This window comes from Neolamprologus multifasciatus, chromosome 10 (assembly GCF_963576455.1).
Source record: "Neolamprologus multifasciatus chromosome 10, fNeoMul1.2, whole genome shotgun sequence".
Lineage (NCBI taxonomy): Eukaryota > Metazoa > Chordata > Actinopteri > Cichliformes > Cichlidae > Neolamprologus > Neolamprologus multifasciatus.
This window is the reverse complement of record NC_140448.1, coordinates 30,624,596-30,651,489: the sequence shown is the minus strand read 5'-3', so window position 1 is coordinate 30,651,489 and position 26,894 is coordinate 30,624,596. Positions and strand designations below refer to the sequence as shown.

General features: G+C 41.5%; 1 protein-coding gene across 7 annotated transcripts in view; it reads right to left on the bottom strand.

Annotated features, from left to right (window-relative positions):
* sgcd (sarcoglycan, delta (dystrophin-associated glycoprotein)) overlaps nucleotides 1-26,894 on the bottom strand; it is a 598,968-nt gene that overhangs the window by 309,303 nt on the left and 262,771 nt on the right. For 4 of the 7 annotated variants that reach the window (XM_085173730.1, XM_085173727.1, XM_085173726.1 and 1 more), the window contains one exon: nucleotides 3,968-4,029. The exons of 2 other annotated variants lie outside the window; for them this stretch is intronic. The gene's annotated coding sequence lies outside the window, so the exon portion shown is untranslated. Of the gene's footprint in view, nucleotides 1-3,967; nucleotides 5,670-26,894 lie in introns of all 7 variants that reach the window. One more of the 7 variants, XM_085173729.1, reaches the window with a different exon arrangement.

Here is a 26,894-nt window from a genome sequence, read left to right as displayed (position 1 = left end):
GTGTAGATATATACTCAAGTAAGTTAAAAAAACACTTTCATATAGTTTTTGTGGATCTCATTATTTAAGCCATAATACTACATTTAATTTATATAAAAATATAAAAGTGAGCCTGTTCATTTACTGCTCTTGACAGTGCTAACGGCTCTTCGTTCACGTCAACGTCTTCTCCCAGATGCTTTGTTGGATTTGTCTCGACATAAAATCGCGCTGCTTGATTCAATAAATCTCAGCTTAACATTCACGTTTGGTGCCAAGTTGCCATCTGAGCCCCATTACAGTGAACCTTTGGGCTCTCCAGTGTCACCTCATATCACAAAACAAATAAGAGCTATTCCTGAGATGAATCTGGAGCCAGGCGCTGATCCCAAACCTGACCTGTGCCCTCAGAATCACACTTAGATGCTGCTCTAAATCCTCACACGGTGCAGTTGACACGCCTGGCAGTGTGTTGTCGTTCCAAGTAGCCTCTCTGTTTGCTTGTTTGATTTAATAAAACCATTTTGTGTTTTCTCGCTTTAGGAAACACGTGTGAAATCATTCTGGCGATATGACAAAATGTGCCAGAGTATAGCCGACTGCTTCTGGCTTCTCTACTCATTTACACCAGCACAACAGAATCAACAGTAAGCAGCGTCTGGCGCCCATCGCAGCCCAAAGCAGATGCTGCGTAGGCCAGAATTCAGGAGAGGCACCTGTGCTTTTCCGCTCCGCTTAGCTAAAAAACACTGAATCATCAGTGCTGGAAAGAAACTGAGTGCTTTGCTTTAGTATTGCACTTCATTACTGCACACTCCCATAGTACATTTTGGAAACTTATCTCTAATAATCTAATCCCGGGTATTCACACTCATTCACTCTGAATGGCCCTTATCAGTTGTTATGACTCTTGATAACCCCTTGTTGTACATTCTGGTTCAGTGAGCAGCTATCGTCGTTCTAATCAGAGACAAACAGAAAGAAACTCAGATGATCTGGCAGACCTGTAGAAGTCATGTGCTCATGTTAGGGAGGTCATCAGGACTACTAACGTTGCTCTTTAAGAAAAGCTGGAAGATCTGTGGACACTAAATGAGACAGAGCAGCTGTGAGAGGCCACAGACTGGTGATATCTCTGGGAGAGATGACTCATAATGGCCATGCAAAGCTCTGATTATAGAGCGGCAACAGCAAATATGGACGATATCTGTGTTGAGCTATTACATGCACTTTTCTGACTGCCATAATACATAAACTCCACCTGGGGAGTACTTGTACAGAGTGCAGTCACGATCGGCGTTCAGCTTTGATCAAACTCACCGAATATTTTTAACAAACTTCTTTTTAATCAGATTGAAAACATTTGAGATGATTTCGGTTACAGAGTAAAACTAAAACAGCAGGAATAAACACTGAAGTGACACTGAAAGTGTCTGTGGAGAACACGCGTCTTTAACCTGCAGCCCTCATGATGACCAGCAGGAGTCTGAGAAAATCTTGGTAATAAGATGAGATCAGTGCATTGATTCAAACAGCAAAAGCGATGATGGACTTCCACCAGACACTTAAAATATGTCCAAATATTTTGTGCATTAAAACATTTTTCTGACTCAGCGGTTCTTAATGCAGTCACTCCATTTCACTGGACAAATTTGCAGCATTCAGTTTTTTAAATCCTAATAAACAGATGTGACCAATCAGATCGCTGCATTTAGCAGCACATGTGCTCGTAACTCAAATTGTGCACCAGCACTGAAATCTCATTGAGGTGGAAATAGTGAAATAATCCTATTTGAGCTCAGACACACAACTAGACGGCTCTCTGAAAGTATTCGTCTGCCTCCTCAGACGTGGTTCCAACTGCACTCACGTGAGCTCAAACTCTGACATCATCAAATATGTACAAAAGTAGTTGTGACCGACCTGCACTGAACTCCTGGATCGAGCTATGCTGCTACCACTTTGTCATGAGAACCGGATAAACTCAGGATTCCCGTTTCTTTCTTATCTTGTTCAGGAACATCAGGATCAGCTCATCGTCGCTTCATGTCGACTTCATTTTTTTCACAAAAACGCAACAGGCTCTGTGTGTGTTTATGTTACACAGCAAGTTCAGATCTGGTCAATTCTGGATAATTTCGTGTTCGGTGCGTAACACCAGTGACACCAGTTTTCAATCACTGCAAATGCAGTCCATTTACTTTTCTTCTAACTGCTCAGATTAAAGTTGAAAGGTTCTCAAGCCAAGTGTGGTCCCACTGTGAGCATGACAGCATCTCTGTGCAACTTTCACTGAAGCATAACAAACTACACTCAGGGCGTTTCCTCCTAATCATCTTCCCACTCGACCACATTCCACATGAGAAATTTGACTTTGCAAGACTTGAGAAACAAACAATCTTTGCAAAAAATCAAAAAAAAGAAGCAAATGTAAATATAAGACAACAGTCTGTAAAATGCACATTTAACCCTTTAAGACCTACCATAGAACCAAGTCCGCCAGAGCTTACTTTATTTTTTTATATGCTGTGGAGCCATTTTTGGGAGCATTTCAAGTTGCTATACATCAATACAACCATTATAGCCCAGATTTTAATAATATGTCTGCATTAAGTGCATAGTAATTACATTAATTGCAAAAAAGTGCAATAAACTACAAAAAAATTAAAAATCGTTTTTGGTTTTTTTACATATATTTCTACTTTAAGAGGTTTATCCCTCAAAACTGTAAATACAAAAAAGTTGCAAAACAATAGTTTACAACAACAGGAAATTTATTTTAAGTGTCTTCATAGTTTTATTTTTGAGATACACCAATTTTTATATACTGCAGGAAAAACGAAAAACAATCCTATGATGCAAATTTGCAAAGAAAACAGCATCAAAATAAACTATTTCCAGCAGTGCAATTCGAGTTCTAAGCATCCCAGAAACTATTCAGAAAAGCATAAAGTCAAAAATGACTTTTAAAAACACCAGTATAGGCTCTTAAGGCCTACAAGTAAAAAACTACATTTTCCGCGAAAATGACATCACTTCCGGTTTCGGGCAGGAAATGGCGGACATGCGATCATTCGCGCTGACGTCTGTTTCAACGTAGGAAGTGTTACAAACAGCTGATCGGATCGGCAAAGCGTGTTTCTGGAATATTATGTTTTTGTTGATGCAAGTTCTTTTTATGCAGTTTTTGCAAAGCTTTATGTGGAAGGAAACTGTGACCGAGGACAAGCTGATGGCATAAGATGTAAGTACAACTCCTCCGGTTTCATATGCAAAAAACATTATTGCGCTAGCTCACGCGGTTCCGGTTCTACAGGGATTTAAAAATAGTTACGCAAAACAGAGCGTGCCCGCTCCAACCGGCTTCAAAGGGTTAATACATTTAGATATAAAAAACAAAAACACATAACAGGAAGTGCAGGAACAGATGTCCACGCAGCATGTTGTTGGACAGTAGAGGTGAGGAGGGATCACTTTTCTAACCAGTTTTTCATTTATGGTGCGACGTCATTTTGCAGATTTTGTTCTCATTCAGTATAAAACAGATAATAAAGTCAGGTATCCTATTAGATCCATGCCTCTCTCATCAATCATCACTCCCAGTTTTAAAACATCAAAAAAACTCAGCGTGTCACGCTCTGCATGTCCATCCTTTATATACAGTCTCTGTGCTACCCATCACTAGAGCTACAGTGAGTAACATACTGAAGTGCTGCCATCATGAACACACCAACTGTTGTCACATACACCACCCCCGGGACTCAGCACTGTTCAAGCACCAAATACACATCATCCATTTCAGAAGAAAGATCCAGACATGAGTGCTGGCAGTGCTTTGGCATGTGAGGAAATTCTACTTCATGTTTAGCAGAGACGTCTCTCTTCCAGCACCGCTGTGACGTTGTACAGGTACACTCACACAAGCATGCAGGATAAGAACAAACACACATAAAACAACACACATGCAGAAATTGAATCACGCACTCACCTCAGTGTATAAGTGTGCTGATTCGGAGTTTCTGACAGGGTCTGGGAGATTTCTCTAATCACCTGGGATGAGGAGGTAGAAAGATACGGTCAGCAGGTGAAGGATAGGCTGCCTCTAAGCTGATCATCTCATCCCAGACCTATATTATTATTTCCCAAGTTTCTCCAATTAGGGAGTGCTGATGTGGGATCAGTGCACAGATCTCCCACAGTCATCGCTTTCAGTGCAGAGAGAAGAAGCACAACCGGGAAGAACCGAGGGACCGGATCAGCAGAATTCCTCAGAAATCCTTCACAAATGAAGCTTCACAGAACTCTGGAGGTCGTTTCGGCTCTCCGAGCTCTCGTTTCAGCTTAAGTGAACTTTGGCGATTTCATGTTAAATCCCCGCGGTTTAGTCTTTTAGCAACGTAGCAGGTGGCAACAGAATATTAAAAAAGCGATATAGCGATTCATCACCTGCTGTGGCTTCTCTTGATGCTTCCGTATAGACGAAAACATTAGTAAACAAACTTAACCTTCGCTAGCTCTCTTTCTGTTCCTCTGTTTTTAAAAGTGTCAGCAGTTAAACTTTTCTTTGTAGCAAGAAAAAAAACTTATAATAACCTTATAATAGATTGCAGTGGGGTTGATAGGAGACAAAAGGGTCATAAGTCACTGATTTTCTTCAAAAGCTGAAGCTTTATGATGGATTGCTGTGTTTTGACATCTGATATTGTGGCATCAAGCAAACACAACACAGCAAATCTGATTAAAACTCACCATCACCCAATCAGAAATATCTTTTAATATTAGACCAAACAAAAAAAGAAAAATTAACACCAATGCTTAGATTGAAAAACCGAGTAGTCACTAATTGCTCGCTTCAAACAAATCTGGGTTTCATAAATGGTGGAGGGAAATGAATCATACATTTACATTTTGTTGTTTTTCTTCCAAAACACAGGAAGTCTGTCTGAATTAGTAAAACAAAGCAGATACTTTCATCCATGTTAGGTTAGCCTTCTTAAGATTCATGAAAATATCAGAAATTGCATCAAAATACAATAACAACATGCTAATGATACAGTTTGTTTTAACTGGAAACAAACACCCTGATCTTTTCTCATCCCATCTGCCCTCCCCAACCTCACTCATGGTCTCACGGACTTTGCGGCTGAATAAAGCTCGCCTCACTTCCTCCTTTACTTTCATCATAATTGCAAAGACAGTTAGAGAGCACCAACAATATAAAGGTCACAGTCATGGGTCAGAATATGCAGCTTACATAAATGACCGTTGACTTTGTCTCACGGGAAGATGTTTTATACCAAAACATGAGCAGAAGAATACCAGACACGCTCCGACCCAGAACCGGACTATGAAGTGAGAAAGAACTACTTTCATGAAAGAGCATACGAATAACAGAAACAAAGTCAAAGTCATTTAATTAATATGCATTTCATGCTTTCACATGCTATTCAATGCCATGAAAGATACTTTAAGCACGACTGAACCCAACCATTCCCCTTCGACAGTGCAAGTTCACAACAATCATCTCAAAGCTTTTTATAGTTCAAGGCAGAGGAAACCCAGCGAACAATCCCAGTGATTTGCTAAACGGTAGCTTCAGTGGATTATGATCTAGCTTCTGACATGAACAGATCTCCTGGACCAGCAGCGGTCATGCTAGGTTAGCATGCATTAGCTACTGTGGTCTAACACTTTTTTTTTTTTACTTTTAAAATGTATTCCATTACAGAACACAATACATGCCCTAAAATGTATTCTGTAACGTATTCTGAATACTTTGGATTACTTAATATATTATCATGCTGTTTACAACTACATGAATGTTCTATTGCTGTGATTTATTACTGTTACTGAAGGTCCGCGGCTCCGAACCGTAGTAAAGGGACCTCTGGCTAATACGGTGGGTTCTGTGTCGGCTCGTAGCCGAAAACTAGCTTTACTTTGTTGTCTGGGTCAACTTTGCTAGCAGAGACAGAGAGAGGCGTTGAAAGGCTGCTCCAACGGGACTTATTGTTTTTGGAGGAAAACACGAACACGGTGTACAGTCGAGTATTAATAGCTTACTTACAACTGGGCTCGTCAGGCACTCTTCTTGGCTGCAGTGGTTATTATTATATTTACATGCTTCCAGCTCCCGTTTCTGCTCGATGACAGCTCCTACTTTTCCTTTTTCTCCCTCCCTCGCTCACAGACACATAACGGGTATGGCAGTCCATTCTCCCTGCAGCACGGACTACACTGCCCATGATGCTACATTCTTTAGAGCTATACCTGTAGCATTCTGCCTATTAGCTTAGCACAACAACAACAACAACAGGCGCTCTCTCACCCAGGAAACACGCAGAGAGAGGTCACCCCGTAACCATGGCAACCGTAACGCTGCCGCCTGGAACAACAGAACGTAGCTGTCAAACAAAACCCAAACAGTCCTGACCCGCCACAATATGAAACAGGGAAGTACCGCCGTGTAATCCATTTATTTCAACAAAGTAACTGTATTCTAAATACCACCTTTTTAAACGGTAACTGTAACGGAATACAGTTACTCATATTTTGTATTTTAAATACGTAACGGCGGCACATGTATTCCGTTACTCCCCAACACTGGCTACAGCAGTTGTTTGGTTTCCTGCACTATAAAACTGCGCTTTAGCTTCACTGAACCCAGTCCCCAATGTGAGGTAAAGATTACATTAAATAAATACCATCATATATAAACTAATGTAAACATATAAAATAAAAATAGTGCATGAAATGAACAAAATATGAATCATGGGTAATCTCACCCTCTGCAGAGCTGCTGTACTTTGCAGCACTTTTATCCTCTAAAAGAAACCTCCTGTCTCTTTACATGATCCCAGTCTGACTCCTTGATGTCGAGATCAGGGCTCTGCGGGAGCTTGATGAATTCATTTTGGTCCAAGAGTCATGCTTGATGGTGTTGCATCAAGAAACAAATCTGATCATGTAGTGCATAAAAACATGTACACAGCGTTCTACATTCACTTGTAGAGTCGACTTTGTCTCTCACATTTTTAATTTAAAAAAAATAAAAATGGAGTTTTGAGCAGCGAGAGGCGAGTCGTGCATTAAAGTGTACCAGCAGCACTCTGTCGTACGATGATCATGATGATGATGATGATGATGATGCATTGAGGTTGAAAAGCTATAAAAATATTCTCCAGCCACAAAATCCCGTGTCAGTGGTGACACACCTGAACCGGATCCTTTAATGGCTCCCTTTTAGACCGGGGAATAAAAATACTGTTTAAGGAATTAGCAGCTCAGCGGAGTGGAGATGTGCAGCATATGGAGGTTTAAAAATGTGGACGAATCAGCAGCTTTTACTTAACAGCAAGTCATGAAAAAGCTTTCAAACTAAGACTCATCGAGTGCGAACATGGTTTGCAACAGTGTCGGTGTGGATATTTGCATATGTGACAGAACGTAAAGTGACACACATAAAGCGCATAAGCTCAGCTGGCTAAAGGAATAAAGCAACACACCAGCACTCACACCACAATCTGCTGCTGCATAATTCCTCACATGTATGTGCACAGGACTTTGCTGGTTACGCTTAGTGAACGTGGGTGCAGGTTGCATAGCCTTCCACATGAACTTGTGTTTTATATTTGAACCTAATTACAGGAATTAGTTTCTCACTTTGCTATCATGAACAGCATGCACTAAGACTCTAAGAATAGAAAGTAACCTTTTCTAGGCACAAAACTCACCTACTGCACTGTAGTAACTTCAGATTTCAAGATAGCCAGTGCAACTTGTGTGGTCATGAATATTCAGACCGCTTTGGCCTTTGCAAAGCTCTCCTCGGGGCTTTGAGAAAACCTTTCCAAATTGAAGGAAAAAACATACTACTTGAAGTAGACAGTGTGTGGGAGCTCAACACCAATTAAAATCAAGAGCCAATAAGGAACAAAACATTGATTTAACCCTTTGTGTCAGGTAAGCAGGCATTAAACAAGAGAACAACTTCTGTCATGTTTGATTCATTTTATTGCATCGTGTCCATCTAGGAGATGTTGACGCAAGTGGAGGAGTTCATTATTAGGCAGTAAACTAAAATACATCTAGATACCAAAAACTTTAGAAGTCGACAAATCAACAATCAGATACTGTCAAGGCTGCGGCAGCAGTCGTGTGGTGTTGTGAGTAGGGATGGGTACCGGTTCTGACATAAACGGTAGTAACCAGACCGAAAAGTAGCGCACATTTCTGAGCTTTATTTTCCTGAGATGTGATACACTTTAGATTCTAGCCAATCATTTTACGTTTCCGAGGATAGTAGGCGGGCCCAGGTACGTACGTTCTTTTAGAGCAGAGCTACAGATTAAAAATGCCCAAGGCGAAGCGGTCAAAAGTCTGGCTGTACTTCACAGCAAAAGATGCAAACTCAGCAGCTGCAACAAGTGCTTTAAGCTGATACTGTGATACTGTCAAAGGAGGTAACACCTCGAATCTGATGAAACACCCGGCGACGCATAGCGGGTTTTTTTTTTAAAAGCCGAGAAATGCACCGTACCTACTGCGGGTGTGGTGCCTGTTATCGGACCCGGAGTTAGCAACATCCCCCAAAAACCCGAAGAGGAGAGTCCTGGCCCCTAGCCCTGCCAGTGTAGCAGAAATGATGAGGATGATGATGCAGCAGCAGCCGTTCTTCTCTGCGTGAGTAGCTTAATGTTGTTCGTGTGTAATTTACGTTGAGTAGGCTAACCACGTTATTACATTAATGCACGTAAGGTGAACTAGCAAACACCATCATAGCTACATGCGGCTGTCTTCTTGTTTGATGGCAGATACTCCCTTCACCCTGGCCAAAAACAGTTAAACATGAGAGGTTTTTGGACAAAGTTTGTGTTCTCCATTCTTTAAGCACCGGTTTGAGCACCGTTTAAGTACCAGCACCGTTTCAAAAGTACCGGTTTGGCACCGGTATCAGATAAAACCTAAACGATACCCATCCCTACTTGTGAGGAATGACCCAAAATGCTGGCACTGGATGTTATGCGAGTGAGCTTTGTTGCAGAAGGTGAACGCAACAAAAGCGAAGGCAGAACTAAAACACAACCTACACTGGGAAAAACTAAAGAACAAACCTGAAACCATACAAAAACAGGATGAAGAGCTAATGGCACGGAGAATGTTGGGCAGAGATTACACCAGGTTACACAGACAAATTGACAAGGAACACACAAGGTAACGAGCGAATGACACCACCTGATCTGGAGAACGCAACATCATAGAACCGAGTCACTAGTGTTTATTGATCGTGCGATTGCTGACAGAAGTAGCAGAGTAAACAGTACAGTGTACAAGACTACACCCTCTGCTCAAATTCAGCCAGTGTCTGCAAAATTGGTCCTATAGCACAAACTGATGAGCTTCTCGAGGCAAAATAATGGGATATTCTTCAATGGCCAACTCAGTCACCTGATCTCAACCCAACAGAGACTATTCTTCAATCAAGACAAAACTGAGAGACTCACAAACAAACAACAAACGAAGGCAAATATAAAAATGTGATACTTTGTTAAACCTCTTGAATCAAAGCTGGGAGTCTCGTCTTGATAGTTTCATTTTAAAGTCCACTGTTAGTGGACCGAACCATGATTACATCCATTATGCCATTGTCACAAAACCTGTGGTACCAATAAGTATACTGTAGTTTTAAAGATGGAAAGTTTCTTCACACACATAAAAAATACATCTTTAATGGCAACTTCACTTTTCCAGGAACGACGGAGACTTCAGTAAAGTCTACAACACGATCAGCCACGTTTGGCCTCTCGGTCAAAGAAGGCGAGAGACTCCAAGTTTCTGCAGCCACTTACTTGTCATTCTGGTAATGCGGTGCCAGGGCTACACCCTCCTCCTTAATTTAATTAGATTTTCATCTTTTGAGAAAACACTATTCATTCCCCACATGTGGCTCAGGGCCACCCTGCTGACAGAGCCTGAGCTGCGAATGCATGACACTCTTACCAATGTGACTTTTGTTAATCACTCCTTTTCTATTCTACACGGAGAGCACGAGAATACAGCGCCCATTACACACACCGCCAGCCAATTAGAGCAGAAAGGTGAATTAATGAACAGGTCGGGGCAGGTTAATGAAGGGTGGCGCTGATCTGCTGAGGACTCAAATTAAAAACTGTATCCTTTGTCTGAATAAAGTTTTATTCAGCCAGCTTCTCCCCCTGACTTGCTATTATCATGTTTGTGCTGTCGCGCTTTAATTACAACGCAACGCTGAGCAGCTGCAGTGACGGCGGTGTCAGACTTTATGCAAACAAAAATAAAGTTACAGCCAGAAGAGGAATGAGGCTGAATGATCCGAATAATTACAAATGACTGTGCTTAGTTCAGATTTATTTGGATTTTACAAGAAAACGAATGTTCTGTATCAGAACAGTATTGCTCACACCTGTGGGTAATTAAGCCGGGGACTCGTAAGGCCAACGCACTCAACCTCTCCCAGCTGACCCTAGTTAGTGCAGGCCACCACACGCTTTGCAAACTACCTTGACTCATTGTGTGTTTCTCTCACAGCCACGCATCAAGTTGCCAGACACAAATATCCGCCGAAGAGCTCCAACCCGGACGCTGGACCACCTGACAGTCCCACGGGCTGTTCACCCGACTCACCTGCCTGCCTCAACACCTCAACGGATCACTCACCCGGACCACCCACCCCTCCACGCCACTACAGACCACCAACGGCAAGTACGCAGTGCGAAGGAAAATTCAGAACGAACAACACCAGATGACTTACTTAGCCCAGGCTGCTTAAAACCCCTTTGGTTTAGTTGTGGCATTTTGCACTTGTTAAACGCACATTCCAGTTTCCTGTTTATGAACACTTACTGAGAAAATAAACGTCGTCTCTAAAACTACTTACGTGCTGTTCGGCGTCCAGCATTTGAGTCCTTTCTCTTTTGAGGCGGCCTCGGCCGTGACATATGGGCAGTTTAAAATACCCAGTACAGCTTTATACTAGCAGTTATTAGTTGATATTACACTGGAATATTTTACCATTTCTGGCCGTAATCTCTAAAACAAAGTAAAGAGAAGGGTCTCAAACTATCTCTACTTTTAAGATTAGGCTTCAAACTTTCCTTTTTGCTAAAGCATATAGTTAGGGCTGGACCAGGTGACCCTGAATCCTCCCTTAGTTATGCTGCAATAGACGTAGGCTGCCGGGGATTCCCATGATGCATTGAGTTTTTCCTTTCCAGTCACCTTTCTCACTCACTATGTGTTAACAGACCTCTCTGCATTGAATCATATCTGTTATTAACCTCTGTCTCTCTTCCACAGCATGTCTTTATCCTGTCTTCCTTCTCTCACCCCAACCGGTCGCAGCAGATGGCCCCGCCCCTCCCTGAGCCTGGTTCTGCCGGAGGTTTCTTCCTGTTAAAAGGGAGTTTTTCCTTCCCGCAGTCGCCAAAGTGCTGCTCATAGGGGGTCATATGATTGTTGGGTTTTTCTCTGTATCTATGAAGCGCCTTGAGGTGACTTTTGTTGTGATTTGGCGCTATATAAATAAAATTGAATTGAATTGAATTGAATTGAATCAAACATAAGGCCCGGGGGCCGGAATCAGCCTGGCAACGACTCCAATCAGGCCGACGGAAGAGCTTTGGAAAATGTTAAGGAGGGCATCAGTTTTGTTTTGTTTTTTTGGACACACATATATATACTTCACACAGTTAAACAACAGAACAAAATAAACAATAAAAAAAACATTTTTATGAATTAACAGCTCTGTTGTTTGATTACAGGACAGTCTGGGAAATGAAGGAGTTATTTCACACATTCATGCTGACAGATTTCCTTCCTTTACCACATCAGCATTTCCTAAACTTGCATTTATTTTTCCTATTTTACTTTCATAGGGATACACGCTGACCTCTTTACGTTAACCTTCCAACAGAATCCAACATTCCAACAGACGATGGTGTATTGCTGTCCTCTGTATTTATTATTACCTCCTACTTTTGTTCTGCTGCAGTTTTTCAGCTTAATTCAAACAAGTGTTAGCAATGAAAGTCGCCTACTCCATAACCTCGGTGACTTGGAGTACATCTCCTTTAAAAACTCCCACTCGCCTCCAGGTTCATATTTCAATGTTTCTGTGTTTTACAACAAGCGCTAAAATTATTCTACGCACTGCTAAAAGTCCAAAGGTCAGGTGAGAATTTTGGCAAAGATTTAATACCTGAGTTATTCTGCAAAAGAACAAAAAGTAAAAGAAAAACAAAACTCATCTTAACACAACATGGCTTTATGCTGCAGAATGTAGAGACGAGTCAGTGACAGTAATCACTGAAAAACAGGAAGCTTGTGTTTGTCATTGTTTACAGACACGAGTAATAATGTGCTGTTAGCTGCAAATCAAGTTAAGGGTAGAAATGGAAAAACATGCAAAAATTGTCAGAGAAGTACAAAAACAGGAGCTCAGAGAACATGTTTCCATCTGGAGACTCGCTGTTTGCAGGGGTAGGATGTGATTCCAGCCCACAGTCAATTGTTTAACGAAACAGAAAAGAAACTGCAAAAAAAAATTGGGAAAACTGAAGGTTTCAGTTTCCTGGGCAGTCTGCAAAAGCAGCGTTTGACAGCACGCTTCAAAGAACTCAGAAACTCTCAGCACGGCAAATATCCTGCGAGTGGTTAGGAAATGAGCAACTGTAAACTAATCCAGCTGTACTGAACCAACACGCCCACTACTTTTCAACAGGAGAGGGAGGTGATCGTGTCTGCACAACTCACATGAAAGCACACCTGATATCAGAGACAGGAAAAGAGAAAAATAAGCGAGCAAAAAAAACTGTTTTTTTCTTTCAAATGTGAACTTTGGCTTCACAGTTTTTTCTCCTCTGTGGCTGAAATGTGTTAAAAACATGTGAATAAACTGGAAAAAACTGTCGCTTCAACAAGAGAAAAAGAAATTAAAGAAAGATTGACCAGAAACTGTCTGAAAAGGACTAAAAAGCTATTCCCACGACACTGACACCAGCTGACACAGCTGTTCCATATTCCAATTTTCTTGCTCTTTTCATACAGCTCGTCTTCTCTTTGCACAGACTCCCATCATTGTTACTCTCGCTCACATTTCCACGTCTGCTGTCTTGATTTAAATGTTTGGTTCTTTCCATCTAATCTTCCATTTCTGTTTCTCTGCCTCCGTCTCTTGCAATCCGTCTCTCTCCCGCTAAGAGAGATTAAAGTGGAGGCAGATGTCGTGTTAATGGCCATCAGCTCATCCTGTGCAGACACTTTCACAGTCTGCGCTGCCTACCTGCTTAATTAGTCAAGAAGCAATCCCCCGGCAATGAATCTGGCCCAAACTGCTGCTGCACGCATAGACACGTGGACCTACTGCAACCCGGATTTTGTTTTTCCCAAAAATCAGTTGGTCACTGTAAAATATAAATAGAATTAAGGGCAAAAGGTTGCAAAACCTGTAATGATAGACACACAGATGTACAGTGGAGGGGATATTTTTTGTAAAGCACCGAGCACAGAAGCCCTGCCCAGCTGCTGTCAGACTGGTTATGAGGAGCAGCCAAAGAAGTGGGGGAGGAGCTAAAACAGCCCGTCTCAGACAAAGACTGAGCTGAGTACCAGTAAAAGGTGGATATGTATAATTTGCGGTGCTGAATCATTAAAATCTGCTGCAGCACGGTCTAATAATATTAATATAGAGCTGAGAATCAGCAGAACACGTACTCTTTAAGATCAAAGTACTGAACTGATCAGTCTACTTGGTAGAATTGCAGTGCCAACATCTCTTTAAGTGACAGAGCAGGGTAGGTAGTTCGAGCCACACTGTGATCAAATTACAAGGAAAATAGTTAATATTTTTACGTATATATTTTTTTAAATTTGTGCCTCAAACCTGCTTGTCTCACAACATACCAGCCATTATTTTTACCCTTCATTTGAAGCACAAACCTAAACCTAAACGTCAAAGTGATGATCAGCCAGAGTGACCTCAGTCTGATGAGCTACAGCTTAGAAATTCACCACAGTGGAAACAAACCCACACATACAGTTTCAAGCCTCCAAGTCCAGCAGGCAGCCACCAGGTTTTCTTAATTAGTGCACAAAGCTTGTAGGAACAGTGGGTGAACACACTCGCACTCTGCTAATGAGTATGAGATGTGATAGAAATGCCAGCATTATGTTCAGTGCTTTGGGGGGTTTATGATGCTTTATATTTTTATGTAAATTTAGCTTTTGGCGTTATGTTACGGTTCTTTTTGGCATCATTTTTTAAGCCTTTTTCCTTCTGTGTCATCTTTTATATTTCTGAGGACAGGCCTGCATTTATACTTCTGTTTGGAAGCTTTCAGTGAAACACCATCGTGTGGTTCTGATGAGTCCTCATCATTTAGCCCTTTTCTCTTGTATGCATAAGAAAAATGATCCGTGATATGTTCACACCACATTAAGGTAGTTTTTTAAAAAATATATGTATATACGATTTGGTCAAAATTGAATTCTTCTGACATTTATCAGTGTTTTATTTCATGCTATATGACATTTTCCCTGCTGCGAAGTACATTAGTAGAAAAGCAGAGAGTGTTTTAGCTTCAAACTAGACGTTCAGATGCAGTTTTGAAAGTCACAAACAATCCCAGTTTTTAAATTGACATATTTTCTTCAGTATTCTTCCATGTAATACTCCATGTAGCTGACATACTTAGTCGTACAGTAGCATTTCAAATAAGTTTGCTGTACTCTGCTGTGTGAGGACGATTCGCCGCCTGTGAGCGCTTTGGCACGGGTGAGGTGCCCGCGGCAGCACCTGCTGCTAGTTGAGAGTACGAGCGATACGTGCTTTCACGTCAAAAAGTGGTCAGAAGTTTCCCTTCCACTTTTTACATAAAAAGTCGCTAAGGGGGTCTGAAAACTTGCTAAATATAGCAACAAAGTTGCTAAGTTGGCAACACTGGCTATGCCCCGTTAGCATTTTTATTTTTACCACCAATATACAATTTCCCTGCTAGCTAAAAGCTAGCTAGTTTCTAGCTAGCTAAAAGCTAGCTAGTTTCTAGCTAGCTTAAGCAGTTTAGCAATTACCAAATACTACTTTGACCTCTTGTGGTTGGCAAGTTGCTGATTGTTCTTCTTAGGAACCATGTTGGTACAAATAGAGCACTTCTTGTAGCTATATGTGGCTCAAGAGTTGGGAGTTCGCCTTGTAATCTGAAGGTTGCCGGTTCGAGCCCCGGCTTGGTCAGTCTCGGTCGTTGTGTCCTTGGGCAAGACACTTCACCCGTTGCTTACTGGTGGTGGTCAGAGGGCCCGGTGGCGCCAGTGTCCGGCAGCCTCCCCTCTGTGGCTACAATGTAGCTGCCATCACCATCACCAGTGTGTGAATCTGTGGATGACATGTAGTGTAAAGCACTTTGGGGTCCTTAGGGACTGGAAACGCGCTGTACAAATACAGGCCATTTACCATTTACCATATGTTTTACAAAACTGGAAATAGTAAGTGTAAGTAGCATGCTATAACAGCTGCATGCACTTAGCATTTTAACAGTTATGCAGACAGAAGACACGGCTGTAAAGCTGTTAATGTCTGATGCACATGAGATGAAAGAGAAATGAAAATGAGAAACTAACATGAGGGCCAACAACCCACTATTGAGCAGTTCCTGCATAAAGCACGAACACACACCGATTGCTTTTTCTTCGACTACACCGTTGCTTACCCTTTCAAATCTAATCTACTGTCTTGTATTTCGGCCAAAAGCAGTCTGAAGAGGACGGCCCCTGGATACTGATGATCTGCACAGTCACTACAGGAACGTTCAGGACATCTGTGTGATCCGGTAAATTTTGAGGTTCAGTGAAGCTTCTGGCTGTGAAGACAGGGATAATAAACCTTCCTCGGTCCTTCAGCTCTCACAGCTCTGATGACTTATTACCACATGCATCAAAGCTGAATGTTATGCTACGTCGCCGCATTGACGTGACTGCATTGTGTCTGAGAACCTCGAGACAGAGTGTGCTTATCCTCCCTTTCTATATGTATATCACTTTATCGCTGAATCCTCTTCTTCTTTTATCTCATTTTCAAGCATGCAGTGAAGTGGACATTAAAAACAAGAAGAGAATGTAAAATTTGAATGTCTGGATCATCATGAACCAACTCACTTATCTGACCTGAGAAAGTTCTCTTGTCCGTTCTCTACTTGAGGTAAAACCATCTGGCAACGATCTACACTGAACCACAACACCACAGATAAATGATGCCAAGTAGATTTCAAGACTGTCTAATGATTCAGCGTTAAAAGAATTATGTCTGTGTTAACAAGACTAAAACGCTGAAGGTCCCAGAGGTGAGTGGGGAGGCGGGTAACATGAAGGCTTCTCCAAAGTGATAAATGTTGGTCTTCTGGGCAGCCCGGCTGTAACTCACGCCTTCATGAAGATGCTTGACACAAGGTCAGAAGATCAAGGAGTTTTCTCAGCTTTACTTTAATGTCTGCAGGTCTGAGATACTAAGAAGACTCACATGAGTTTAATGGAAAAATGAAACTAGGTGCTGTGTTTATTAGGGGTGCAACGATACTCGTATCGATATTGAACCGTTCAATACAGTGCTTTCGGTTCGGTACACATGCGTATCGAACAATACAAAATTTTTAGTTTATTTTATCAACTTTCCTTCTGACGATGCTGTCTGTGTTGAGCGCTCAGTGGATCTGCGCTCGACTGTGCAACCTAGGCGGAGTAGTCGAGCGCAGATTCACTGAGCGCAGCGCAAGCTAGCAAGACAGAAGCTAAGCTCGTTGCAACATGGCAAATTGAACCTCCCCCACCCTCATTCAGATCTGGCGTTTGGAACTATTTTGGTTTTCATGTGACGTATGACCCTGAAGGTAAGCGCGTCATGGACTAAAGTAAAACAGTATGTTGGATGTGCCAGCAATGCTCAATTACATGGGAACTAGTGCGTTAGCGCAGTTAGCTCGTTAACGTGTTGACGCCGTCCAGCCCCACGCACGGGGCGATCCGCAGTAGCTCGTTAACGGAGATTTGCCGTGTTGTGGCGTTAACGTCATTTCAACGAGATTAAGGCTGACAGCACTAGTGGGAACACAACGAATATGACTGCACATTTACTCCGACATCATCCTAGTGCAAAGACAAGTGGAAGCAGACAAAAACAACAAGCAGCATGCTACAAACGTTACCCGAGTCATTTAGACAGCCGTTAGCACATGATTCTCCTTATGGGGACCTGATATGTTTAATATGCTGCTGAGAATATAGCCCAGAAGAAGCGTATAGTATAGCTTTTATTTTGGAAAGAGCCATTTCGCTGTAATAAACTCTCTTTTCCAAAGATGAGTGATTTCTCCATCAGAGCGATTTATTTTTTTATGACTTTGTTGTTTCAGCAACATTAAATTTAAAAACTGTAAGTTTGAGTTAAAATATATATTTATAATTTTAATAAATGACAAATTAAAAAAGCATGAACAATTTTTTGTATCGAAAAAATATCGAACTGTGAATTTTGTGTATCGTTGCACCCCTAGTGTTTATATAATTATATTGGCAGACTTGTAGTAACGGTTCAGCCCCAACAGCACTGTGCACAGCAGAGCATCACAGCAGCCTTAAAAACAGTCACAGAACACGACTCGTTTGTGTTCATGGACACAAATGATCCTTTTTTTAATCATGTGAAAAACACCTGCCACACCGTCTGAGTAATATTTGTTCATTTGTGCTAATGGATATGAAGAGCAGTAAAATTTAGCTAATTTAGCTGTCAGAAATACTTAGATTTGGAAAAAGCATGATGTTTCGATTTAATTTTAAGCGTTAACTGTGTGCTTCACAGCTTCTTCACAGCTGCATGTGCTGATTGCACAAAAGATGTTTTCATTTGAAACACAGTCAAGTACAGTACTTTTGTTGTCCCATTTATTGCCAAGTTTGTTTGATTTTTATTTTTTATTTTTTAAGGACAATTTCAGCCCTTCTCCACAAACAAAAGTTTCTAATTTATTGCTTTGCTTCAACTTCAGGTCAGACTAACAATGAAGCGTCATCTGACCTCTGGCATTTACAACATTTCACTCATTATACCTTGAAGGAAAACACGTCCTTGTGCCAACCCCAGCTGTGCAGAAAACAAAGCTTCTAAGCAGTAACTTCTGTGAAACAGCTCCAAGCCAGAGGTTGATCAAACGACGTCTCCAACAAAATGTGCAGAGATTTAAATGACATGTCAAGACTCCTCCATGCATTTCAGGGCATGAACTATTAGTTTCCAAACATTAAATATGCAGACACCACACCCAGCCTTCGTTTTTTAACGGGGATAGACGCTAGACAAGTTAAGAGTAATGAGGTAAATGTCAGGCTACCGATGGTGGCTGAAACGGTGCGGTTGTGGACCACAGCTGACAGTCACAGCACACTGAAGTTAAAGCACACGTGCTGTTTGCCAGTCAAGGAGGTCAAAGCAAAGAGGAGAACAATCCATCACTGCTGCTTGTCAGTTTAGGCGTTGATCCTGTGTATACAGATGTTGGTGCCTGTGTTGACACAGGAGGTGAGCGTGTGTGCGTTGTATCAGCGGTTGAGTAGTGACTACAAGAAGTGATGCGAGCGAAAGGAGAAAGTTCAACTCGAAGATTTTACAAAAGATCCACCTCGCAGCGCGCGGGGCCGTGAGTCAGCATCGCTGCGCGGTTTGATGGCTACTAATCTGCTCTGAAGAGACGGCGACAGACACACCGAGTGCAGGAAGTGAGATACGGTATGATGGCGGACACGATGAAATGAGCTGAGGGCTGAAAAGATAATGAGAGTAGGCTGCGAAATGAAATGACGAGCAGAAGAAGTGCGGGTGGAAAGAGACATGAGCAGAGCGACGAGGAAATTAAGAAGCTTCTCATTTCTTCCAATGCAGCGATTAAGACACACACACACACACACCCCAACGTGTTTTCGTATCTTTGTGGGGACATCTAATTGACGTAATGCTTTTCCCCTAACCATCAAAAATGAATGTTTAATATTTTTCTGACTTTATCAAAGATCATCCAGCTAACCCTCCAACCTGTGCCCTTAACTGCTTTGTTTGGGGTTCTTCCTGATACAGTTGTCTTGCCGACGCCCCAAGCGGATCTGGTAGCATTTCTCACCTTATTGGCAAGACGCAGAATATTGTTATGTTGGAAGTCCCCTTCTCCCCCATCCTGGGAAATCTGGATCAGAGATGCTTTGCATTTTAGCAAACTCGAAAAGATTAACATCACCCTGCGTGGGTCTATGGCCATCCCATCCCAATCTCAGCATAGCATTTTTAAGATCTGGCAACCCTTTTTTGACCATGTTCAGACTTTGCGGTCCCGCAACGCTCCGAATTAGCCAGCTCAGACTTTATTCTATTTTACTTTATCTTATGTTTAAGTATATGGACTCTATTGTGCCTGCGCTTTATGATGGCATTTACTTACCTACTTTATACATATTTCTTTTCTCTTACAGATTTGACTTATCTCTACAACTAAGCTGACCACTCACTATGTTTGTGTTTTTTTTGTTTTGTTTTGTTGTTTTTTCTTGGTTTGTTTGTTTTGTTTTTTCTGTGTCTGTGTGGGGGTGTGATCTCTGAAACTCACCACATCTCTCTTGTACACTCAGGAACTGTTATCTTGTACTCCAGGGTTTACTATTCGTATTATTAGATTGGATCCTTTCTTTTTTCTTTTGTACACCCACTGGTACTCCTATAATTATGAGGTGGGAGTGTATGTTTCATATTGTTTTATTTCTTCAAAAAGAAAACGGCATATTGTTTAATTTGTCTTTTGTAAAAAATAATGCAGAAAATTTAATAAAAATATTTGGGGGGAAAAAAAATGAATGCATAAACCTAACTGTAACCTGAGTGTAACCCTGACACTAAAAGCACATTTTGAGTCTGAAATATGCCTTCAAACTAGTGGGAACTGGGATTTAGTCCCCATGGGGGCTGTTGGTCCCCACAACAAAATGTAAACACACTTGCACACACACATAAAGATCTCTCCCACCCTTCGGCAGTCCCAATCCCATCCCAATCTCAGCATAGCATTTAAAGAAAGGTGAATTATACAATGTGTGTGTGTGAGAAGAGGAAACCCTCCTTCCCAGCTGACGACCTTTGAGATTCACTGTTCTCCTCTGATGTAGCATTTCATGTCTGACTGCATCTGTTCAGGCTAACAAAGGCCAAATGCAAGGTACTGGTTATCTGTAGGTGAGGCGCTGCCTTACCGTCATCTGTATATTCTACTTCACTGCAAAGTAAGGAATACTGTTTGTTCTGGATCCACACCAGCGACTGGGGGCAGATTTTCTTGAGGACGTCGCTCTCTGATCCTCTCAACTGTGGAATTCCCTGACCGAGCGTCTCGGGCAGCCCGAGGCTCAAAGGCTGGTTGAAAAACGATGTCAGTTAGTCTCCGGAGACTCTGTGAAGATCCTCCATCCTTGTATGGTCTGGAAGGTTTTGCCTCTTAGTTCAATTCTGTTCATTCCTGATAATGGCAGCCTCAGAGGGGCTTCTCTAAAGTCAACTGTTTCATCTCAAAGAGTAAATTGACGTATACAGTATTTGCCAGTATGAATAGCAAGTTAATGCTCCTTTATGACAAGTAAGGCAATCAGTTTGATCGTATTATGTTTAGTTGCTGTTAGGTTGTAGAATTAACGTGGTATAATCTTAGGCTGCAGGTTCAGGGTTTGGGTCAGGCTAACATCCAGTTTCCCACAGGTAGAATTTAGTTGGACAGCCCACCCACACAGGTTAAAGTCCATCCAATTATATTTGGAAAATTTATTCTGGAAGTATTTATTAATTTATCCATCTTAGAAAATGAATTCATCTGTGACTGCTTGACTTTTATTCTGCCGACCTTCTAGATCCAGCCCTGTCAGTCGTATGGTTCTCTATCAGCTCCCTTGGTGTCCAGGTTTCTGTTGTCGTGGTGATGGATATGATTCACATAAAAATGGAGTCAAAGTGGAAAAAATGAAGAAAACAAATTTTGGATCTGTCTGCTGAGTTTTTCAGGGTTTAGCCTGAATATGCCGTTAATACAGCTGTTCCTCTTCCGCATGTCAGATAATGTTTATGAACCCAGATATATATTTTTTAAAAGCTCACTTTTAGTTAAATTATTGCCGATGTTTCAAAAACTGTTTCCTTCCATAAACCAAACCTTCTGGTACTTTGAACTCTGCACTTCCATATCCAGATATCCAACAGCCAGGTTTGAAGCCACACATTTTTAGTTTAGGTTTCAGTTAAAATGCACAAAATGCATTCATCTTCTAGATTTTAAAAATGATCCTGTTTATCACATGAGTGGATTTGTTGAGTTTTGTTTTTAACCCTTTAAGACTACCATAGAACCAAGTCCACCAGAGCTTATATTATATTTTTACATGCTGTGGAGCCATTTTTGGGAGCATTTCAAGTTGCTATACATCAATACAACCATTATAGCCTAAATTTTAATAATATGTCTGCATTAAGTGCATAGTAATTACATAAATTGCAAAAAAGTGCAATAAACTACAAAAAAATTGAAAATCATTTTTGTTTTTTAACATATATTTCTAGTTAGAGAAATTTAAGAGGCTTATCCCTCAAAACTGTAAATACAAAAAAGTTGCACAAAATAGTTTCCCACCACAGGAAATTTATTTTGAGTGTCTTCATAATTTTATTTTTGAAATACACCAATTTTTATATACTGCAGGAAAAACGAAAATAAATATTATAATGCAAATTTGCAAAAAAGCAGCATATGCATCAAAATAAACTATTTCCAGCAGTGCAATATGAGTCCTAAACATCCCAGAAACGACACAGAAAGTCATAAAGTCAAACATAACTTTTAAAAACACCAGTATAGGCTCATGAGGCCCTGATGGTAAAAAACTACATTTCCGCGAAAATAACGTCACTTCCGGTTTTGGGCAGGTCATGGTGGACATGCAAAAGTTTGCGCTGATGTCTATTCCAACGTAGGAAGTGTTACGAACAGCTGATCGGATCGGCAAAGCGTGTTTCTGGAATATTATGTTTTTGTTGCTGCAAGTGCTTTTTATGCAATTTTTGCAAAGCTATATGTGGAAGGAAACTGTGACCGAGGACAAGCTGATGGCATAAGATGTAAGTACAACTCCTCCGATTTCATATGCAAAAAAATTATTGCGCTAGCTCACGTGGTTGTAGTGCTACCGGGATTTAAAAATTGTTATGCAAAACAGAGCGTGCCCGCTCCAACCGGCTTTAAAGGGTTAAAGCCTAAAGTTGAGAAATCATCATGTTAGTTGTCTGTGAAGGTTCAGGTCATCATAGTCTGAGGAGCTCGAAGACTAAAGCATCTGGACTTCTTTAAGTTTCCTTGAAGGTGTTTCACGTCTCATCTAAGAACCTTATTCAGTTCTAAGAGCATTTGGAGGAGGGTCCCAGAATTTAAGCTCTGTGGGAGTGTCTCCAGGAGGGCCGTGGACCCCCTGTTGATCCTAATCACACGAGCCAAGATGTGAAAACATGTGTGGGTCACAATTAACCGAGGTTTCGGGTGAACCTGTTGTGAAAGCTATCCCCACCCTATCATGTGATTCACTGAGGTCAAATAGCCGAGAATGAGAGTGTTTGTTAAGGCGTCATCATGTTAGTTTTGAAAGTCGATGAGACCCTAACCAGGGAGTGGTTATGGATGGATGGATGATGGAGAGATAGATGGTAAAACATGCATCCATCTAAGTATATATCATGATGGTGAAATATATGCTGTGCAGCTGGAACAGTCAGGCTTGCCAGCCTCGCTGTGCCTCCTGGTATCACTGGAGCCAAAATGAGGCCTGCCTGCTCTGCATTCAGAGGTTCGCATTCCTTTGAATGCGAGTTATTCTAGATGCCAACATTTATCTGCTAGAAAAAAAAGAAGCAAAAAATATTTGAAATGAATGCCTGTGGAGCTCTGGCTGCAGTGAGTGTGAGGGTATTAGGGTGTTATCTAGGTTTAAAATACATCCAGTGGGGAACCCAGGGCAGATGCAGCTGAATAGGAGGGGGGTGGAGGAGACTGTGCAAAGAGAAACTCCGGGGCAGATAAATGTTTAAAACGCTGACTGAATGTTATTTGTTGACATTTACCCACAGTGGGGCCCAGATGTTTCAAGCATGGCAGGGCTGCCATTCAACATATTTTCAACCAGTGCCAAGGAAGAGGGGGAAAGTGATTAAATACTGTCTTCAGCAAAGGGCACAGGCCACTGTTCCAGAGACTTGGAGCTGCTGCACATGAAACCCAAATCAGCCAATTGTTCCTGCCAGCAGCGCCTCTCGCGTGGAGAAAGAATATAACGAACAAAAGAAAACTGACACCAACTCAAATCAAGTGAACGCAGCAATTGATACATCGTTTGTGCAGAATCTTTGTTTAGCTAAAAAAATAAGTGGTTAGGAATGAATGCAATTATTAATGCGAATATACAGAACCTAAAAAACCTGGGTCAAGATTTCTGATATTGGAAATGATCTGATTTCTTTTCAGTCCAGCGTTGACAACTCATCTCACACGAGAGGTAACTTCTTTGCTGAAATGCTATCACGAAGACATCATCTATTATTAGGACATTATTTGATTGGGGCGGCTGCGGCTCAGGAGGTGGAGCAGGTCATCTACTAATCAGAAAGTCTGCGTTTCGATCCCCGGCTGCTTCAGTCTGCATGCCAAATATCCTTGGGCAAAATACTCACCTGAAATTGCTCTCCGATGCATCCATCGCAGTGTTAGCTAGAAAGTTAGATAGGAGCCAGTATGAACAGGTAAATAAGGCATGCTGTATAAAGTGCTCAGGCAGAGGAGGAAAGGGCTGTATAAGGACCAGTTTATTTACCATTTATTTTGAGTGGTTTTCAGATTAAATGATTAGTCAGTGATTAGCTGAGGGGTTCCTATAACCAGTCTTCTCTGCCTGCTAAAGCGTGGGGCGCTCTCCCTCTTTCTCCTCACGTGTCCACAGAGATTTAAGACCTCCACTTTAAATCTGATGTTTTGTTATAATCTAATTTTACAAGAATGAGTGTAAATATTTCAAGCAACAGTTCTGTAATTGGCTTTATTATGTTGGTGTTTTTCTCAACACATATTTTATCTCCTGAATGACAAAATAGGATTTTAACCCTTTAAGACCTACCATAGAACCAAGTCCGCCAGAGCTTATATTATATGTTTACATGCTGTGGAGCCATTTTTGGGAGCATTTCAAGTTGCTATACATCAATACAACCATTATAGCCTAAATTTTAATAATATGTCTGCATTAAGTGCATAGTAATTACATAAATTGCAAAAAAGTGCAATAAACCACAAAAAAATTAAAATCGTTTTTGTTTTTTTAACATATATTTCTAGTTAGAGAAATTTAAGAGGCTTATCCCTCAAAACTGTAAATACAAAAAAGTTGCACAAAATAGTTTCCTACCACAGGAAATTTATTTTGAGTGTCTTCATAATTTTATTTTTGAAATACACCAATTTTTATATACTGCAGGAAAAATGAAAATAAATATTATGGTGCAAATGTGCAAAAAAGCAGCATATGCATCAAAATAAACTATTTCCAGCAGTGCAATATGAGTCCTAAGCATCCCAGAAACGACACAGAAAGTCAGAAAGTCAAACATAACTTTTAAAAACACCAGTATAGGCTCATGAGGCCCTGATGGTAAAAAAAAACTACATTTCCGCAAAAATGACGTCACTTCCGGTTTCAGGCAGGTCATGACGGACATGCGATAGTTCACGCTGATGGACTAGGAAGTGTTACAAACAGCTGATCGGATCGGCAAAGTGTGTTTCTGGAATATTATGTTTTTGTTGCTGCAAGTGCTTTTTATGCAGTTTTTGCAAAGCTATATGTGGAAGGAAACTGTGACCGAGGACAAGCTGATGGCATAAGATGTAAGTACAACTCCTCAGGTTTCATATGCAAAAAAAATTATTGCGCTAGCTCACGTGGTTGCAGAGCTACCGGGATTTAAAAATAGTTACGCAAAACAGGGCGTGCTGCTCTGACCGGCTTTAAAGGGTTAACAAGTCACAAGTTCCATTTTGAAATTTGATCTGTAGATTTCGTCTCCTAATGGATCATTAAAAGTAAACTAGAAGGCTTAAAAAGAGAGAAAAACTCACTATCAATCAAAACTAAATCCTGTGGGGCGGAAAGAGTGGAACAGACTACAAAAAAAAAAAAAAAAGAAACAGCGATGGAGTCGCTAAAGACAAAACCAGAGAAAGAGCTGCAAAGATTTCGAGTAAGAAAGCATGAAAGGAAGAGTAGGTAAGAGCGTAAACACGGGGCAGAGTGAAGACGACCAGATGAGACAGCAGAAGAGTGACGGATGAAAAGTAAGAGGAGGAAAGAAGAGAAAAAGGCACAAGTGACAAACAGAGAAAACAGAACAGAGATCCTAACCCTGCTGCAGGGCCTTCTGGGTAAAAAGCATCAATAATCTCTCTCTCTCTCTTTCCTCCTTATTTTCTTCCTCTTCTCCATCCTTCATTTCCATCCTTCAGGATGTTTTTTCAGACTCTGAACTCAGAGAATTTTATCATTCTTCACCCCAAGGGACTTATTCCGCTTTAAAATCATTGATACTGATTACTCCAGGCCCTGTCATATTGATTTTTGAGATTTATTGTTGGCCGACTCCCTAACAGAGGTCCCTGGCCCCTGTGTCCCCGGGTTGGCAGTCATTTGTTAAACACTCACCCCTCCTGACAAGGGACACACTGAGCTAAAGTGCACACACAAGCATGCAGATAAAAGCGCTACTGCTGTCGTCACACTTTCAGTTGTTTCACAAAGACTCCCATGTTGAGACACTCTACAGCAAAAAGAAGCAAAACTATTCTCTTCATCTGCTTTCCCTTTTAGATATGAGTCACAGAGAATCAAGGCTGGGTGGTGACCCCGAGTGACCACCCCAGTTGGGGTAAACACATTTCTCCTAAGCTGTGATTGCCACGGGGATCGCTGAACGGTCAGGCCTGTGTGACTGAGGCCTTCACGGCAACTTCCTGCAATCACTCACCAACTAGCTGAGAAACTTATTGTGCTGTAGTGACCAGAGATTGGAAATGGGTTGCCATTCAGTCTAAAGGCCTGTGGCACTTTATCAGTACAAATGCACGTTTTTTTCAAAGCTCACACTTTAAATTTCATAACAAAGCAAAGCTAATTAAAAATTGAGAACATTTGGCAGGTGCCAAGTGGGTGCTAAGAAGTCTTGATGCAAATTAAAGTCGCCGATCCTCTTACGTTTTTAGGAGCATTCTGAATGAAAGTTTCTGGCAAATTTCACATGAAGCTGTGTCAAACAGAGCATACAAGTCTGTGTTCGCTTTTCGTGATGTTTCAGCATTAGCCTGTTGTTTACTAGTAGGTGCTAAACTTCGAGTCTGTCATGGTCCCCGTGTCTGCCCGGCCAGCTCCACAAGGCCACATGTGTTTTGTTTACATTCTCCTCTCTCCTCCCTGCCAGGGCGGAGCTCACTGCAGGCTCCCGCCCTTGGCACACACCTGTAACTTGTCAGGCTCTGATTACGGGTTGGACTCTTAAGGCTGGGATGCAGACAGCCTCACCGCTGGATGATTATGCTAGACACGTTAGTGAACCTCTGCCTCGAACCTTTAAAGCTTTGTAGGCTTGCTACGATCTCCGTGTAACTTCATTTTCTCCTGTGCACAGTTTTTCCCCGGACCTGCGACTAACCTGTTTTTGTGACTCCAATCCCGGACCTCCCTTTCGGACCTAGGACCCCCGTTCCCCTCACTGTATATATCTGCAC